The sequence below is a fragment of the Drosophila obscura genome, unplaced genomic scaffold (genome assembly GCF_018151105.1).
Source record: "Drosophila obscura isolate BZ-5 IFL unplaced genomic scaffold, ASM1815110v1 contig_9, whole genome shotgun sequence".
Lineage (NCBI taxonomy): Eukaryota > Metazoa > Arthropoda > Insecta > Diptera > Drosophilidae > Drosophila > Drosophila obscura.
The window spans coordinates 191289-208111 of NW_024542883.1; the positions used below are offsets into that span (position 1 = coordinate 191289).

The following is a 16823-nucleotide window of genomic DNA, read 5'->3' on the forward strand; positions in this document are numbered from 1 at the left end:
ACTGAAGGCTACCAAATTAGTGGCCGTTGATCTACCTGGCATAAAACCATGCTGATTTGGGCTTATGTACGACTTCATGAGGAAAGATACCTTTTTGGCAATGATTCGCTCAGGAAGTTTTGAGACATTGCTGAGTTTGGCAATGGGTCTATAATTAGAGATACAGTTCTTAGCACCTTGTTTTAAAAACGGGAGTAATAGTGGCAGCTTTCCACATTTTAATAAACCGACCCGTTACCAAAGAATTTTTGAGCAGAATTTTAAGAGGCTCACAAAAAGCAAGATCACAGTTGCGAAGCAGAAAGGTAGAAATGCCATCACTGTCGGGCTTATTCGAGTTGTCGAAATCAGAAATTGCCTCCAAAATGTCCACCTCCGATACATCAAGCGAACCAATATTGACCACTGAAGGGATCGAGTCTAAGACATGAGAATCATGCCAAACTGTGTATGGCTTGAAATTCGAGCTAAAAAAAAGAAGCAACAAGGTTTGCTATGCCACTATCAGTATTTGAGCTCAAGTTACCTAGGTTCATGGCTGATGGAAGGGCGCTCGTCGACCTTTTTAAATTTATGAAATGCCAGAACGACCTGGGATTAAACTTAAGTCCCATTTCAACGTCATCAATATACTGATTATATAAAAATTTGTTTAAAAAATCAAACTCCCGCTTATGCTGCACATATCTGGCCCAGTCAACAGAGTCACGGGTTTTCTTAAATCGTTTAAAGAACTTGTTACGCAGATTCTTATACCTCACAAGACCCTTCGTATACCATGGTAGCCTATACGAGCCACGCACTCTTCTGGAAGCATTATTATCAACAATATTATGAACGGTACGATTGAAAACATTGTAAGAAGAGTCAGCACTAGGATGCGAAAGAACAGAAGCCAATAAACATGAACATATAAACATAACAATTGCGTTAACGCCAAAAACAATTTACTTGCAAGACAACAAAATCGATCGATAAAATATTAAAACAATTCCACGATGACCACATTACTGGAAGACACAAGGAAGTCAATGGTACAATTAACAAAACTAAAAAAAATACAACTGGAAAAACATGACAGGTATCTCTACCTCTCTATTCTCATATACAAACAAATTTTTTTTCCGAATTTTCCCAGTTATTAAAAAATTACAACAGAACATCGACAAATGCAAGACCACGCTGCGCAACTTTTTGATGCAAAACTGAGAGAAAACATGTTTAACTAAAATTGGGAACAAAACTTTTTCTTCATCCAAAATATGGATGGCGATGCGCAACGCGTCATATGTTATTATGTTGCCTGCCAATGTAGATTATTTTCCATTGAACATTACAATGCAAGGCATGATGAATACAAAAAATTAACAGGGGTTGATCGCGGCCAAAAATTTTTTGAATTAGAAGCTAGCCTTTTTTTATATTATTTTTAGCAGAAAATAATGATAGCTTGGCTATAAAAAAGCATCATATACTATTGGACTGGCTTTGGCAAAGCAATGCCTTCCTTCACCGATGGGATATTTTTCAAAACTCTTATGTGTGATGTCCTACGTTCCTTTGGAGAAAAAAGCAATGCAATTTTAAAACTTTGCCAGGACCTTCCATTATCTACACGTACCATCACACGTAAAACGGAAGAAATTAGCAGATTTATTTATTCTGAATTTAAAAAAGACTAGTTGTGAATATTATGCTGTAACGCTGGATAAAAGTACAGACATATATAGTATTTGCCAGCTTATACTATGCATCAAAACTGTTGACAAAAATTTGACTTGCTTTGAAAAAATTTTCGATGTTGTATCTCTTCACGGTCATGTTACGGTACAAGTTTTATTTGAAACACTGTTGTCAAAAGTTTTCGCTGTAGCGGATAAAACCAAACTAAGTTCTATTTGTACGGATGGAGCTAAGGTTATGACAGGGAAACACAAAGGCCTTGAAGGAATGTTTGAAAAGAATGGTATTTGTTCTCCGGCTTTCCATTGCGTCATCCATCAGGAAGCTCTCTTTGCGAAGGAGCTAAAAATGATTTCAGTAGTGAATGCGTCTGCTAAAATTATTAACAAAATAAGAGGAAGTCATAATGCTCTAACGCATCGAAAATTCAAGGATTTTATTATAGATTTAAATGCAGAGCATGGAGATTTGATAATGTACACGGAAGTAAGGTGGCTCAGTAGAGGAAAATGCTTGGAACGAATTTTTAATTTACGCAAAGAGGCTACTGGCTTTCTGAAAATTGATAATGATTGATAATGACACCTTATTTTGGAACTTGAAAATTCTCACTTTTTAGTTGACTTTGCTTTTCCTTGCGACATAACTGACATTTGAAATGATCTCAATTTCTGCTTACAGGAAAAGATCTATTCATCATTTTGATCGAAAACTCTGCCTTTTGATTCGGAAATTGGAAAATAATATATTGGTAAACCTAGAAAAAACATCCATTTTTTTTTTCTGAATGTGAAATCAATCGCTCTAACAAAATTGAAAAATTTAATAGAGATTGTTAAGTGGCTGCATGAAAACATGGGAAATGGGTTTGAAGACTTAAATATGATTGGAAATTGCTTTAAAGTACATGATTATCCTCTTATTTGGGAATTGCAAGATCTAGATATTCTAATACGAAGAGCTTTTACAGTTACGGGATGATTTAGAAATTCCTTTTGATACTGGAGAAAAGTTTTGGTCACGCATCGATGACAAAAAATACCCGAGCCTGAAAAATTTACAAATTACAAACGTCTGAGCTGAACAAGGCCGCGAGGACAGAGGTCACCAAGCGGGAAGCCGACAGTGTCCCTGTTCAGTCGCATATTTATGCAGTAATTAATATTACATAATATACACTTATCGAATAAGTCAGGTCGACCCATGTAACGGGAGACATAATAACAAACGACAAGGCATTGTAGCTGAGTCAACAATAACCGCTTCTGCAGCAATTTCTGCCAACGATGCGATCGCTCGTCAGAGGGCAAAAACACTGGTGCAATTGCTGACTATCACAATTGCCCAATAACACAATATCATATTAAATCCAAATTAATTCAATATTAATTCCAATACCCTTTTACCATATTCTTACTAGACTCAGCACTTTCTGTACCTTTTGTTACCTATAAATAGAAATTAAGTTTGTTGAATAAAATCAGTATCAGAAACAGTACCATCACTGCCTGTTCACTCATTCTCTACAACTGCAATCAACAGAGGCTGTCGCCGTGTCTTCAGACCCTCATTTGCTCGACGTAGGAATCCCTCTCCGCAGTCCAACTGGTTCAAGTTCTAGTTGCGACGACAAATTTGTAGACGGTTTATGTACCGTACCAAAACACACACACAAACACACATTAACATTTGGTGACCCCGACCCCAAGTAAGAGGCGAAATGGAGGAACACGCTGTCACCACGGAGACTTACAGCAAATTGCCTTCACTATGTCGCCGACAAAAGGCCATAGTAGCGTCCATAAAACGCATTCTGAGACAATTCTCAGAGGTGGGAGGACGTACATCAAGTGATTTGATAAAATCACTATGGACTCAAGCCCAAGAAGTCCATTTTACTATTCACGAAGAATACGATAACCCAGAGGAAGGAGGATACAACATGGAAGCCTACCTGACCCTGGAAAAAGAGGTTCAAAGTGCATTGGCAAAACCAGCCACATCAAACAATAATGACGTGCAGCTTCCACGCATTAACATTCCCAAGTTTGATGGGGACATACTGAAATGGTCCCAGTTCTATGACCTGTTTTCATGTATGATACATGAAACAAACATGCCCACAGTTCGGAAGATGTGGTATCTGAAAACAACCGTAACTGGAGAGGCAGAAAGATTGATCCGACATATCGATCTAAAGGAAGAAAACTATTTGAGCGCCTGGGAAATTCTGATTGATACATACAACAATCCCAGAGACGTCGCTAGCACGGTATTAAACCGCTTCCTAAATTATAACATAGTTAATGACGACTCCAAGTCATTAAAAGAGTTGTACGTTACAACTATCGAATCCCTGGCATCACTAAAGGGATTGGGCATCAATATATCCACATGGGATCCAATATTGATTGCCGTCATCAAAAATAAGCTGGATGTCACTTGTACGAGCAATCATTGGGAAGCTCAAAGGAAATACAGGCCTTGGACACAATGCTTCAGTTCCTAGAACAAAGAGTTCGAGTTCTAGGAACAGGCAAAAAGTCACAAATGTCAAGGAAAGAGCCAAAAGGCACAACATGTGCAACAGTAAACACTGGAAAATCGAAGACGCCTCTCTGCTCATTCTTCAAGAAGGCAAATTGGGTACAAAAGCAGAAATTGTGTGTCAACTGTTTTAAAACAAGCCACAAAACAAATGCATGCCCAGGTCGGACATGTTTCAAATGCGACAAAAAACACAATACACTGCTGCACTTGGACATACCATCGGGCGTAAGTACAGAACCAAGAGCACCGACGGTTGGCGCAGCAAGTAACAATAATTACAACCTGTTAGCAAAAGTAGCAGTAGAAGCAAACAATGGACAGAGAGCCAATTTCAGAGCCTTGCTGGATTCAGGATCACAGATCAACCTGATCTCTGAACGAATGGCATCAATGTTGTCAGTAAAACTTAATGATACAACATTACGCATCGAAGGAATTGGAGGTCAGTCAAAGACCAGCAGAGCACGAGTAAATGTTCTAATAAAATCACTTCACGGCGGATTTACGCAAAGAATTGAAGCATTCGTACTACCTCAGATAATAGCTGATCAACCAGCGCAGGCACTCGATGAAATGAACCTGAACATACCAAACAATTGCCCATTGGCAGATCCGGATTTCTATAAACCGGGAAAGGTCGACATGCTCATCGGAGCAGAACACTATTATTCGCTACTACTCCCAGACCAAAAACAGCCAAAGTCAGGAGGTCCGTTGCTGCAAAATACAAAATTGGGATGGATTGTGGCAGGAAAAATCAGGTCTGCACACAACTCCGCATCCATTTGTGCAATTGGACTCAACGAGCTAATGGAAAAATTCTGGACTCTGGACAATTTAGAGACGGAAGAAAAACCACGCACGCCAATCGAAGCACATTGCGAAGCTCACTTTATAGAGAACTTACAAACAGCATCGGATGGCAGGTTGATAGTAAAACTCCCTTTTTCCGAACACTCTTCAGCCCTGGGGGGGTCTTTGGAAACTGCAACGAAACGATTCCTGGCATTAGAGCGACGGATTTCACCAGACACCTGGAACGGCTATGTGGAATTTATGAATGAATATGAAGGACTTGGACACATGAAGATGGTCCCAGCAACTCAAGTGCCGGAGAGACACTACTTCATACCACACCACTGTGTACTCAAACCTGAGAGCACCAGCACAAAGTTACGGGTCGTGTTTGATGCATCATGTAAATCAACAAGTGGAAAGTCTCTAAACGACATTCTGCATGCCGGACCCACAGTTCAGAGTGAACTTATGTCCATTCTACTACGTTTTCGTATACATAAGTACGTATTCACAGCGGACATCGAGAAAATGTACCGACAAGTGTGGATAAATCCAGAGGATCAGTTTCATCAGATGATAGTCTGGAGAAACAATCCATCTGAAGATATCAGGTACTATCGCTTAAAAACAGTCACATATGGGACCACATCTGCTCCATTCCTGGCAACGAAATGTCTGGATCATTTGGCAACTCGGAGCCAACACAGATTACCTATTGGATCTGCTGCATTGAAGAACGATTTCTATGTGGACGACTGTCTTACTGGAGCGGATACCATTCAGGAAGCGGTACAAGTTCAACAAGAACTTAATAAAATATTGCTACCGTGTGGCCTTAAACTTCGCAAATGGTGCTCCAACATCGACCAGCTCTTGCAAGGAATCCCTAAAGAGGACATTGTCAACGACGTCAAACTAGGTGAAACATTAGAGCAGTAAAGCGTGAAAACGCTGGGTCTCATTTGGATGCCAAAACAAGACCAACTGCGAGGACGAACCACAAAAAGCCAAGCAACACGCATCACCAAAAGGGTCGTGTGCTCAGAATTGGCCCAAATCTTTGACCCACTGGGTCTCTTTGCCCCGGTGATAGTCAAGGCAAAAATATTTATGCAACAGCTGTGGGAGATTAAACTCGATTGGGACGATGAACTGCCATTACAACTCCAAAACGAATGGAAGGAGTACCGGGAGGACCTACAATCATTAAACTCAATGGAGATTCCCCGGCACGTATATGATGGAAAAGTGCCAGTCACCCAGGATCTACATACCTTTGTAGACGCATCGGAACGAGCCTATGGCGCGGCAGTGTACGTACGAGCCACCTACAAAAACAATCAGGTCTCTGTACGACTATTATGCTCAAAATCTCGAGTAGCACCCACCGCCAAACAATCCCTACCACGTCTAGAACTGTGCGCTGCAGTTTTAGGTGCCAAACTCACCAATCGAGTTAGAAAGGATCTCCATATGAATCTTGACACAGTATCAGGAAGCTTCTGGACTGATTCCACCGTTGTACTGTCCTGGATTAACGCATCGGCGTCCACATACCACACATTCGTGGCAAATCGAATCGCCAAAATCCAGGCATTGACGAACCAATTACAATGGCGTCATGTTTCATCAGCCAACAACGCAGCAGATGTCCTTTCAAGAGGAATCCTAGCAAGCAAGCTAAGGGATCATAGTCTATGGCTATACGGACCATTATTCTTGCACGGATCAGGAGATAAATGGACAAAACCACCCATCATTGAGCCCAGCAATCTCGAGAGAAAGGCTAAGCATGTCAGCTTGCCAATCGCATCTAGCTCTCTCGGAGAAGAGTTATACACATGCAGACATAGCAACTCGTTCAACAAACTACAACGTATTGTAGCGTACATGTTTCGCTTCTGCTACAAAACTAATAGAGCACCTACAACGACACTTTGCGCAGGAGAACTAAGGCGTGCTCGCACTATGATCCTACGAACGATTCAACAAGTTGAGTTCACAGCGGATTTAAAACAATTAAAACGCTATAAAACAGTGGATAAAAAGAGTTCGATCATTTCGTTATCTCCCTTACTAGGAGATGATGAGCTCATCCGAGTTGGCGGAAGACTCGAAGAAGCTCAAATTCCGTTCAACGCAAAACATCCAATCCTGCTACCGTACAACGACCCAATAGTCAAAATGATTATGCGTAAGCTTCATGAGGAAAATCTGCATTGCGGTGCCCAAGCATTAAGGGCAATCGCAAGACAACAATATTGGATTATCTACGACAAGACGATGGCTAGAAGCATCATACATAGCTGTATTACATGCACCAGAGCCAGACCAAAGCTGATGCACCAGATCATGGGCAATCTTCCAGCACAAAGAGTCACGGAATCACGCCCATTCCTTAATGCAGGCGTTGACTACTGTGGACCAATTATGATCCACCATAAAATCCGAGGAAAACGGCCAGATAAGGCATACATTGCCGTATTCTGCTGCTTCTCCACAAAGGCTGTACATCTGGAGTTAGTAAGTGACTTAACCACAGATGCATTCTTGGCAGCACTCCAGCGATTCCTTAGCAGACGCGGGAAGTGTCAGACTATTCATTGCGACAACGCAACAAATTTCGTCGGCGCAAATAACAAGCTAAAAGAATTGAAAGAAGCAATATTTAGCGAAAAGGCACATGCTCTGATCACAAATCATTGCAACAAAAAACAAGTGGATTTTAAATTCATTCCTCCTCGGGCCCCATCGTTTGGCGGCCTCTGGGAAGCTGCGGTAAAATCAGCGAAAAGGCTGTTAGTTACAACCACAGAAACAGCATGCTTGACGTTTGAGGAGCTGAACACAGTCATAATCGAAATTGAAGCAATTCTGAACTCCCGACCCATAACTCCAATGTCAAATGATCCAACGGATACAAGTGCGCTTACTCCAGGGCATTTCCTGATCGGTGAACCTTTGACCGCAGCACCTTACGTCAACACCGATCGTCAAGAGAAAACTCTGGTTAAGCGATGGGAATTGGTTTCACGCTTAAAACATGCATTTTGGAAACAATGGTCTACGGAATACCTCCACGAACTACAAACTCGCCATAAATGGAAAACCACCGCTCCAAACGTGACCGAAGGATTATTAGTTTTGGTGAAGGAAGACAACCTTCCAGTAATGAAGTGGCCAATGGGTCGCATCATCAAAACTTATCCTGGGCAAGACAACCATGTACGAGTGGTTGATGTCAAAACATCGTCCGGCGTATACAAACGCCCCATTAGTCGTCTCGCCCATTATTCTCAGAGGAGGTAGCAACAAAACGCTCCAAAAATGCTATTCAAGACATTGCGGAAATAAAGGAGCCACCAACACAGCGAAAAAGGTTATCATTACCTACACTAACATCCACATTGTTAGTGTTACTTCTCATGCTGCCATTAGCATTTTCACAATCAATAAATGTGACGCAATTTGCAAACAAGCCTGGAATATTCTATGAGAAACTTGGAACCTCAAGAATGACCACTTCCGAATGGACCATGATTGTATACTACGACTTGGATCCATATTGGAAGGATATGCAAGTCATGTCAGCCGGAATGTCCGAACTAAGACACATGTGCCCTGAACTAAAAAATGTTCCAGCGTGCAACTCCATATTTCAACACTTTCAACATTTGTACAAAGAACTACAAACAGGAAATATGCTAATGAAGGCCTCTCGACAACGCAGATCACCGCTGGATATAGTAGGAAACGTGGCACACCAGCTATTCGGTGTACTTGACTCTACATATGCTGAGAAAATGGCCAAAGTAATCGAAAAGGTACAAACCAACGAAGACTTTCTGCTACATCTACTACGAAATCAAACGTCAATTGTCGACTCCACAATGAACGTGATCAGGAAGGATAAGTCAGCCATGGACAACCGCCTAAAGGTATTGGAACAACAAGTGGCAACCATCAGCCGAGAAAGAGGAACATATCATGGCGATCATCTAATTCAGTCATACCTAGGGCTCACAGCACAACTAACTCTGCTGACAACGAGTCTTCAACGTATGCAGTCTGACATATCTGATGTATTAATCGGCATTCACCATCGGGCAATAAGCCCAATGCTAGTATCTCCTGAGCAATTAAGAGAGCAACTAGACCAAATCCGGGATCACTTGCCAGCTGATCAAATGTTGCCTGTCACAACACAAAATGTGATACAATTATACAGGCTAATGCGCGCTGAAGGAACACTGACTACCACACACGTTATTTTCAAGGTGACACTACCGTTAGTTTCAACATTTCAGCTCGAAGTTTTCAGTATCATGCCGATTCCGGTCTGGGTCTCAACAAGTTGGAGCTTGTTCAATCTCAAAAAGGACCATAATCACTGTAAACACTCACCGAGATCAATTCATGGGATTTACTCCAGAAGAATTTCGACGCTGCTTTAAACTACTCAACGCAGAATACATCTGCTTTGAACAGTCTTCAATGTCGACAATCGCTGTGAGTTTCAGCTGTTTAACAATAAAACATCACCTTTATGTGAAGTGACCCACACGAAGGCGGACATGGTGTGGTCCAAAACTCAGCAAGCAAATAAATGGATTTTTGCAACACACTCTACAATGAGACTTCAGGCAGTTTGCAACGGGTCTCCATCAACCATACAACTAGAAGGAACTGGCTTGCTCTCACTGTCACCTGGATGCACTGCTCGCAATACAGAAATAAGCATCAGTACCTTCAGCACAACAATCAGTGAAGTCAAATCAACCTACACTCGATTTGGGGACATACGCTTACCAACGACACCCCCTTCGCCAGCAACTGCACAATTGGAGAACCAGACATCAGACTATCTTCAAGAATTGGAAGATTTACGCCTGCAATTAGTGGCAATCAATCAACAAAGGCTGCCACACCATCTCAACACAGTGCAGCATCATCAAATCGCTACTTATGCTGCCCTAGCAATATCAATGCTATTGATTATTGCGTTCATTCTCCGGAAGAAGTATCAATCATGGAACCCAAGGCCGTCAACAATCAACCAAGCAGAGCCACGCGGATCATCACCCCCGATCCCCATTCCACGCCGCTTTTCAGTCGACTTGGGCGATGGTTGAACACCAGTTCAACGGCCGGGAGAATGTTCAGTCGCATATTTATGCAGTAATTAATATTACATAATATACACTTATCGAATAAGTCAGGTCGACCCATGTAACGGGAGACATAATAACAAACGACAAGGCATTTTAGCTGAGTCAACAATAACCGCTTCTGCAGCAATTTCTGCCAACGATGCGATCGCTCGTCAGAGGGCAAAAACACTGGTGCAATTGCTGACTATCACAATTGCCCAATAACACAATATCATATTAAATCCAAATTAATTCAATATTAATTCCAATTCCCTTTTACCATATTCTTACTAGACTCAGCACTTTCTGTACCTTTTGTTACCTATAAATAGAAATTAAGTTTGTTGAATAAAATCAGTATCAGAAACAGTACCATCACTGCCTGTTCACTCATTCTCTACAACTCATTTCACTCTCGCTTGCAATCCGACCTCAATAGCTTTTAGTCATGGTGTTGTGCAGATATGTTACACCTAAATTCCTCGAAATGCAAATTAATGAAGTAATTGGTCACGCCCCTTTTTGGCTCCTTATAGCCTCTGCGGTGGTTCTCTTGAGAGAATTACCTTGATTGATGATCTTGCTTGGGTTTATAAAGAGGTGGTCAAAGGAATTTGACGACCCTTATATAACGAGACTCTCTATATCTCGCTTGGTCGTGGTGCCCCCAGTACAAAGTACACCTTTGTTCCTGTAACTTTGTAGATCAAATTATTCCTTGCATGAACCGTTTAGGGTCCTATGCTCGGACTTCAATTCCCTCTACCATATAATATCCACTACTAATTCCCTTCCTCTTCTTAAATCACTAATACTAACATACCTTTCCCGTAATTAGTACTATTTCTTAGCTATCTTTGCATGTTTAGCTCTTTTAGTTGTGTTTAGCTCTAATTTTCCTCGAATTTTAGTCTAATACCTATCTTTCCTGCATGCTCGTGATCGGTTCGGTAACACGCGTCGAGTGTCATGCGGCTGGAGGGGCTGCGTTTCTGCTTGGTGTCGCATGGGCCACTAGATGGTGCAGTCATTGCATATCAACGGCCAACGTCCAGACATATAAACCTGATTCTAGACCTGACGCGGGTCAAAATGAACATCATCAGGCCGACGATACTGGACGGTGCCGATACAAGATATCAACGAACAACTTCCTACCAACATCAGGCTGGTGGAACTACTGGGAGTTTCAAGCGTTAGCGTGGACCAGAGCCCGAACCTGCTGACATTTTTTATCAAGTTACCACAACCCAAGCTAGTCTGCAGGAAATTGACAATCTTCCCCGTCCAGCGAGGGAAACGCCGTGGCTGAGTGTGGAACCTGGGCTATCAGCCTGGAAGCACGCGAGACCACCATCGGCGCCACATTCTGCAAGGAACGGCAAGGGCCCACCTGCGCCCAACAATTGGTGGCTGGGATCGTCGCCCATTGCACCACCTTACCCGGTCACCTGGACGCAATTACCTTAGTGGATCATGGCACCCTCATCATCAATGACACAACGTTGACCGTGATGGACAAAGGACCTGCACCTCCCCTACCGCGGGACGAATAAGAGCGCCAACTGTCCACGGTGCCACCATACCACGGCTGTGGATCCAAGGTGTCGTCAGTAAGCACCGGACGCTAGCCCATCAGAAGGAAAATCACTACCACCAAAACCAACACACCGCCAATCAGAAGAAAATAAATATGAACGCCTACCCAGCTCCTCTCGTAAGCTCCGACGATGAGTCTTGCGACGGCTCCACGTCTCACTACCAACAACCAGGGGGTCACCCCACAGGCCCGACGAAGATTGGGAGTGCCACGTCCAAACGCCGTCCAATCATGGTTTTAGCCATGGCTCGTCACAAATAGCGGAGTGTTAACGCATCCACGCTGGTTGGAAACAATAATCACTCTGATATAAACAGAGCCAACGAAGTATTGCTCTACCCACGGTTCTCTACAAAAAAAGTGGTGTTTCAGCACCTCCGGAAAATAAAATAATCTTAAACAAGACCCAATTACTCAAATTAAGAACTATCAATCAACAACTCTAAACAACTCTACAAATTTCTTTTAGAGGAACCCTGGACAAGCTGATGAATATCCCAGCCTTAAATAAGGTATCTTACAGCATATACAGCTTTGAGCGCACTCTTCGCAAACACTTTGGGGCCTGATTTTAAAGTTTTTTTCATACTGTTCTTGCAACTTTTAGGTAAAAACGTTTATTTATCTATTCCTACAAACGATAACGATAAAACCAAAAATTCATGCCAAGAAAATTTTGTTTTCAAATCCACACCTTCATGATCGTTCTCCTGGGAATCTGATCCGTGGGGACCACGCAGAGTGCCGCTCCTGGCCAAAGCTCACCAAAACCTTGGACCTTGGTTTTGAGAAACTTAAGAGTTTATGCATTGCCACAAGCCACTGCTTTAGCTCCCTTATACCACTTGATACCCTTGACCTCGCAGACAAACGAGTTATCTGCGCGTATAATGGCATCCTTCATGGCGGTCAGGATCTCTGATTCTGCCTTCAGACAATTGACAATTGAATCCGAGCATTAGGCCCTAAACGGTTCAGCAAGGAATAATTTGATCTAAAAAGTTACAGGAACAAAGGAACAAAGTTTTTAGTAGATCTAATAGGAATCGTAAAGTTTATGCGACTCAACTAGTCAGGGCTATCTACGACTAACTAAGGTTGGAAGGTTTATTAAAAGCAATCTGCGAGGGTAAGATGGCAGTCTCACACCTGCATCCCAGTTAAGGTCACGCGGAGCATAAATTAAAAATTTTTTCTGGACTGATTCTATACGGTCCTGGTGTACTTTGTACTGGGGGCACCATACACAAGAGCCGTACTCTAAAATCGGACGAACAAGCGAGATATAGAGAGTCTTAGTTACATGCGAAGGGTTGGGTTTTATAAACCCAAGCACGTTCATGTCCTTATTTAACATGGTAGAAATGTGTTCAGAAAACTTTAACTTGGGGTCTAGTTTAACACCAAGATCATCAACCAAGTTAATTCTAAACCAAGTTAATTGCAGAGATGTTGCAAGTGAGAAGCAAACATTTTTTCAAACATTTTAGGATTAGCGGATAACATAAATATACCTCTATAATTATTTGCATCAGACTTGCTTTCTTTCTTATGGAGAGGAATAATAAAAGATTCCTTCCAGATTTCGGGGAAGCATGAGGAATTAATAAAAAGGGTAAATAGTGAACCCCACACAGATCGTCGGCACAGTTCCTGAGTACACAGCCAGGAATTCCGTCGGGACCTGGTGAATACACCGGCTTAACTAGTCGAAGATTATGAAGCAGTGAGCTTATTAAACAAGGGGCTGAAAATACCGTTCGACCTTGGTAAACTGTATGAATACGAATACGGTCAGCAACGCTAAGGTCAGATCCGAGACAAAGCACAGATCAAGCAATCCAACCAAGAAATTTTCATGGTTGACTTTAGATAGGGATGGATCGAACAAGCCGGCGATAAAGTAACATCGAAACATGGGAACTCAAATCGCTTTACGTGTTACAATGTGCTTAACATTATTACGATCTGTCTATTGCACCGAAGAATATATAGACTTACATCCGGCCCTCGCTTAACATGGGGGCTACGTCCCTAGAAAACCTCGTGTTAAGCAAAAGATTGTTGAGTGAATTAGGGATTTAGTACAAAATAGGGGTAACATTCCTAGAATTTAAAATCTGAAGCCAAAAAATCTGTTTTATTATTCAAATTAATCAAAATGTGATTTTTTTGTGGTGGCTCTTTTGGTTTATTAAAAAATCAGTAATTTTAGATTGTTTAGTGGCTTTAAAAGCTTCTTTGTAACACTCTTTATAAGGTTAAAGTATTTTTTCCAACCTTCTCTTGAACTTAAGTCGTCTTTCGATGAGCGGATCAGAATTTATATAAAGCACTAAAGTAATTCGGTAAAACCAAAATTACAAGTCCGTTTCGTTTGATTTGATCCCATTTTGGCCGTTGGGCCAGCAACGATCCAAACGCTAAGCCGAAACTAAAGGTTAAGGTTAAACAAAAAAAAACATTAAAAAAAACATAATTCCTCAAAAAATGTTAAGGCCCTAAATCTTTTAAAAATTTGTTTTCGTTCACAGCGGGAAAAAAATGCAATATTGTTGCCTAGTGTTATTACATCTGACAGCTCAAAATGTGAGTGTTCGGCTAATCGCCCGACCATGTCAGCACAAAGAGCAGTTGAGCATATGTAACAACTCTTTATCACCGTTTTGTTGGCCTTTGCTTATACTCTTGCTGGTGCTTTGCTCTTTCTCGGCGCTCGACAGCCGCTGTGAGGGAGGCTCATCAGAAAAGGCAGAAGACACTTCAAAATATATCATCGTGGCAAATAAACGTATCGTAGGTTGGCACAGTGACCTGACTGCCACATCATTACAATTGAACTCTATCAAACCTCCTGTTCCCGCTTAAACCAGGTCCAATGCGGGTCCGTCTGTTGTTAATTCTAGCGTAATAATTCTAGTGTAATCCTCGCCTTGGCATATAAAGTATACAAAATTAAACGAACAAACTGTGTCTTTATTTCAATCTAATTTCAATTTCGATCTAAATCTACACTATTGAAAAAGCTCAACTGTGAGATTTCCCTTTTCTACGCGCAATCCATGCGAAGTGATGCATACAAAATCACAATACCGCGTAATTAAAAAAAAAATAAAATAAATTTCGATATTTTTCAATGCTGTTAGACCGAATTCATGCTGAAAGAATTCGTGTTAAACGATTGCCAGGTGTATTTATTTATTAGACAAGACTTAGTACACATTACTCTTCTTTATTACTAGTTCGCTTTGGTTTTGGTAAAGGGTTCCAATCTAAATTTGATGATGTTGGCGATGACTCTCTGTACTTTACCGTTGTTTTTAGTATTTTTGTTTTATAAATGTTATTATTTTGAGTTTTTGATAATATGTCGTCGGTATTAGAATTGAACATTGACATATGTTTTGATTCCGGGTCCGAGCATCTAACGTTTTGACTATTTAATTCATTTGCGTAGAAATATTTTGTTTCATCATTTTGGTATAAAGATGTTAATCTTGATTTTGTTCCTTTGGCTGCAGTGTCATTTAAAAGCTGTTGATTACGACTTATAGATTCAATAGCTTTATTAATTGATTTTCGTAGGCTCAATTGGTTCGATTTATGATTATTTAAGGTTGGAGTCTGACTAATATCATAAAAATCGTTTTTAGAATATGATACAGGTTCATTAGACTCAAACTTTTTCAGTAAATTTTGAAGGTTGTAGGTTTCTTCTGAACTCATAGAAGTGTGATTTGGTTTGCAAGTGTTCGATTTGTAATAATTATCTATTCTATTAATAGTTTTTGACATAGGGTGGTCATGTAGCTGGTGTAATTTGGTAATAATATTTGGATTAGGATTATCTTCAAATTCATTTTCATTTTTTTTAGTTTTATTTGAGTATTGGGTAGTTTGAACATCCAAATCTTTTGTAGCTAAATCATTTTCTTTAATATCTTCAGTACAATTCAAAGTTCCATATGGATGAACTGTCTTGGGCTGGTTCTTAATATAAGCTGTTAATGTATTTCCAACAAACCCAGGCGCGCTCGAGTTAACAACGGTATCAGATTCTAGAAGAGCCAATGATCGATTTTCTATGTTTTGTTTAACCAGATTATTTTTTTTTTCTTTTTTTGCATCGTAATTGATTGGAGATTCGGATCTCTCATTAACAAACAGTTCTATTTCATTAGCAAGTGATTTAATATCAACTCCTCCATCATTATTGATTGAAACATCAGTTTCTTTATCCAAATCATAATCGTTTTGCTAAAAATAAAAAAATGTTCTTAACATATGTTTATTAAAATGTATGTAATTTTACCAATGGTGAAGGTGGTTGCGGAGCTCTCCTTTTTTTCCGATACCTTTTATAAGTTTTTGGAATGTTGAAGTCTTTATTGACTTCGCATTCAAATGGATTATTACTTGTCAAACTAGACTGCGATGATCTAAAATAGAAAAAAAATTTTTTTTTAATTTTTGTTGTATATTAACTATGCTATTAACTATTTTTTACTTGCATACCACCATCCAAAAATTTATTAATCTGTATTTTAGTATGCAGGAGAAAGATCCATACAACATTTAAGCATAATGACGTTTTTTTTTGTAAAAAATTATGACAAACAAAAGAGTACAATTAGTTAACTTGCTGTTACTGTTACTACACAATTTCTATTTACTATTTTAAGTTAAGTGCGGGACCATGTGGCACATTTGTGTGTGATATGCAATTGTGCTGTCAACCGAATAAAGTTATTAGAACAGACGAATGACTCCAACAAGATAACGATGTGCGTGTGAGCATTTTGTAAATGCGTGAATTCCAATGAATGAACGAAATGAATGAAATCAACAACGAAAATTGAAACGGAGACAGGCGAGTAGGTTCATGATTGACACTAACAGAGAAAATCGCCAAAAAGTTCATCGAGCATTTACATCCGAAGCATTTACATATTTACTGGTGCTTTGAATTGCACAATGAATTATTTAAATTCTTCAAATCATACATTCACAAACTGGAAAGTGACAAACACGCTATTGTCATC

The 16823-nt window shown here is 40.4% G+C and overlaps 1 long non-coding RNA gene across 1 annotated transcript; it reads right to left on the reverse strand.

The window, feature by feature from the left end:
* Positions 1 to 15391: 15391 nt before the first annotated feature.
* On the reverse strand, positions 15392 to 16314 carry LOC121405368. Its single transcript, XR_005968539.1, has 3 exons — positions 16297 to 16314; positions 16094 to 16220; positions 15392 to 16038 (listed from the first exon to the last, which is right to left on the reverse strand). It is a non-coding gene; the product is annotated as an uncharacterized LOC121405368 (long non-coding RNA).
* Between the last annotated feature and the right edge of the window lie 509 nt (positions 16315 to 16823).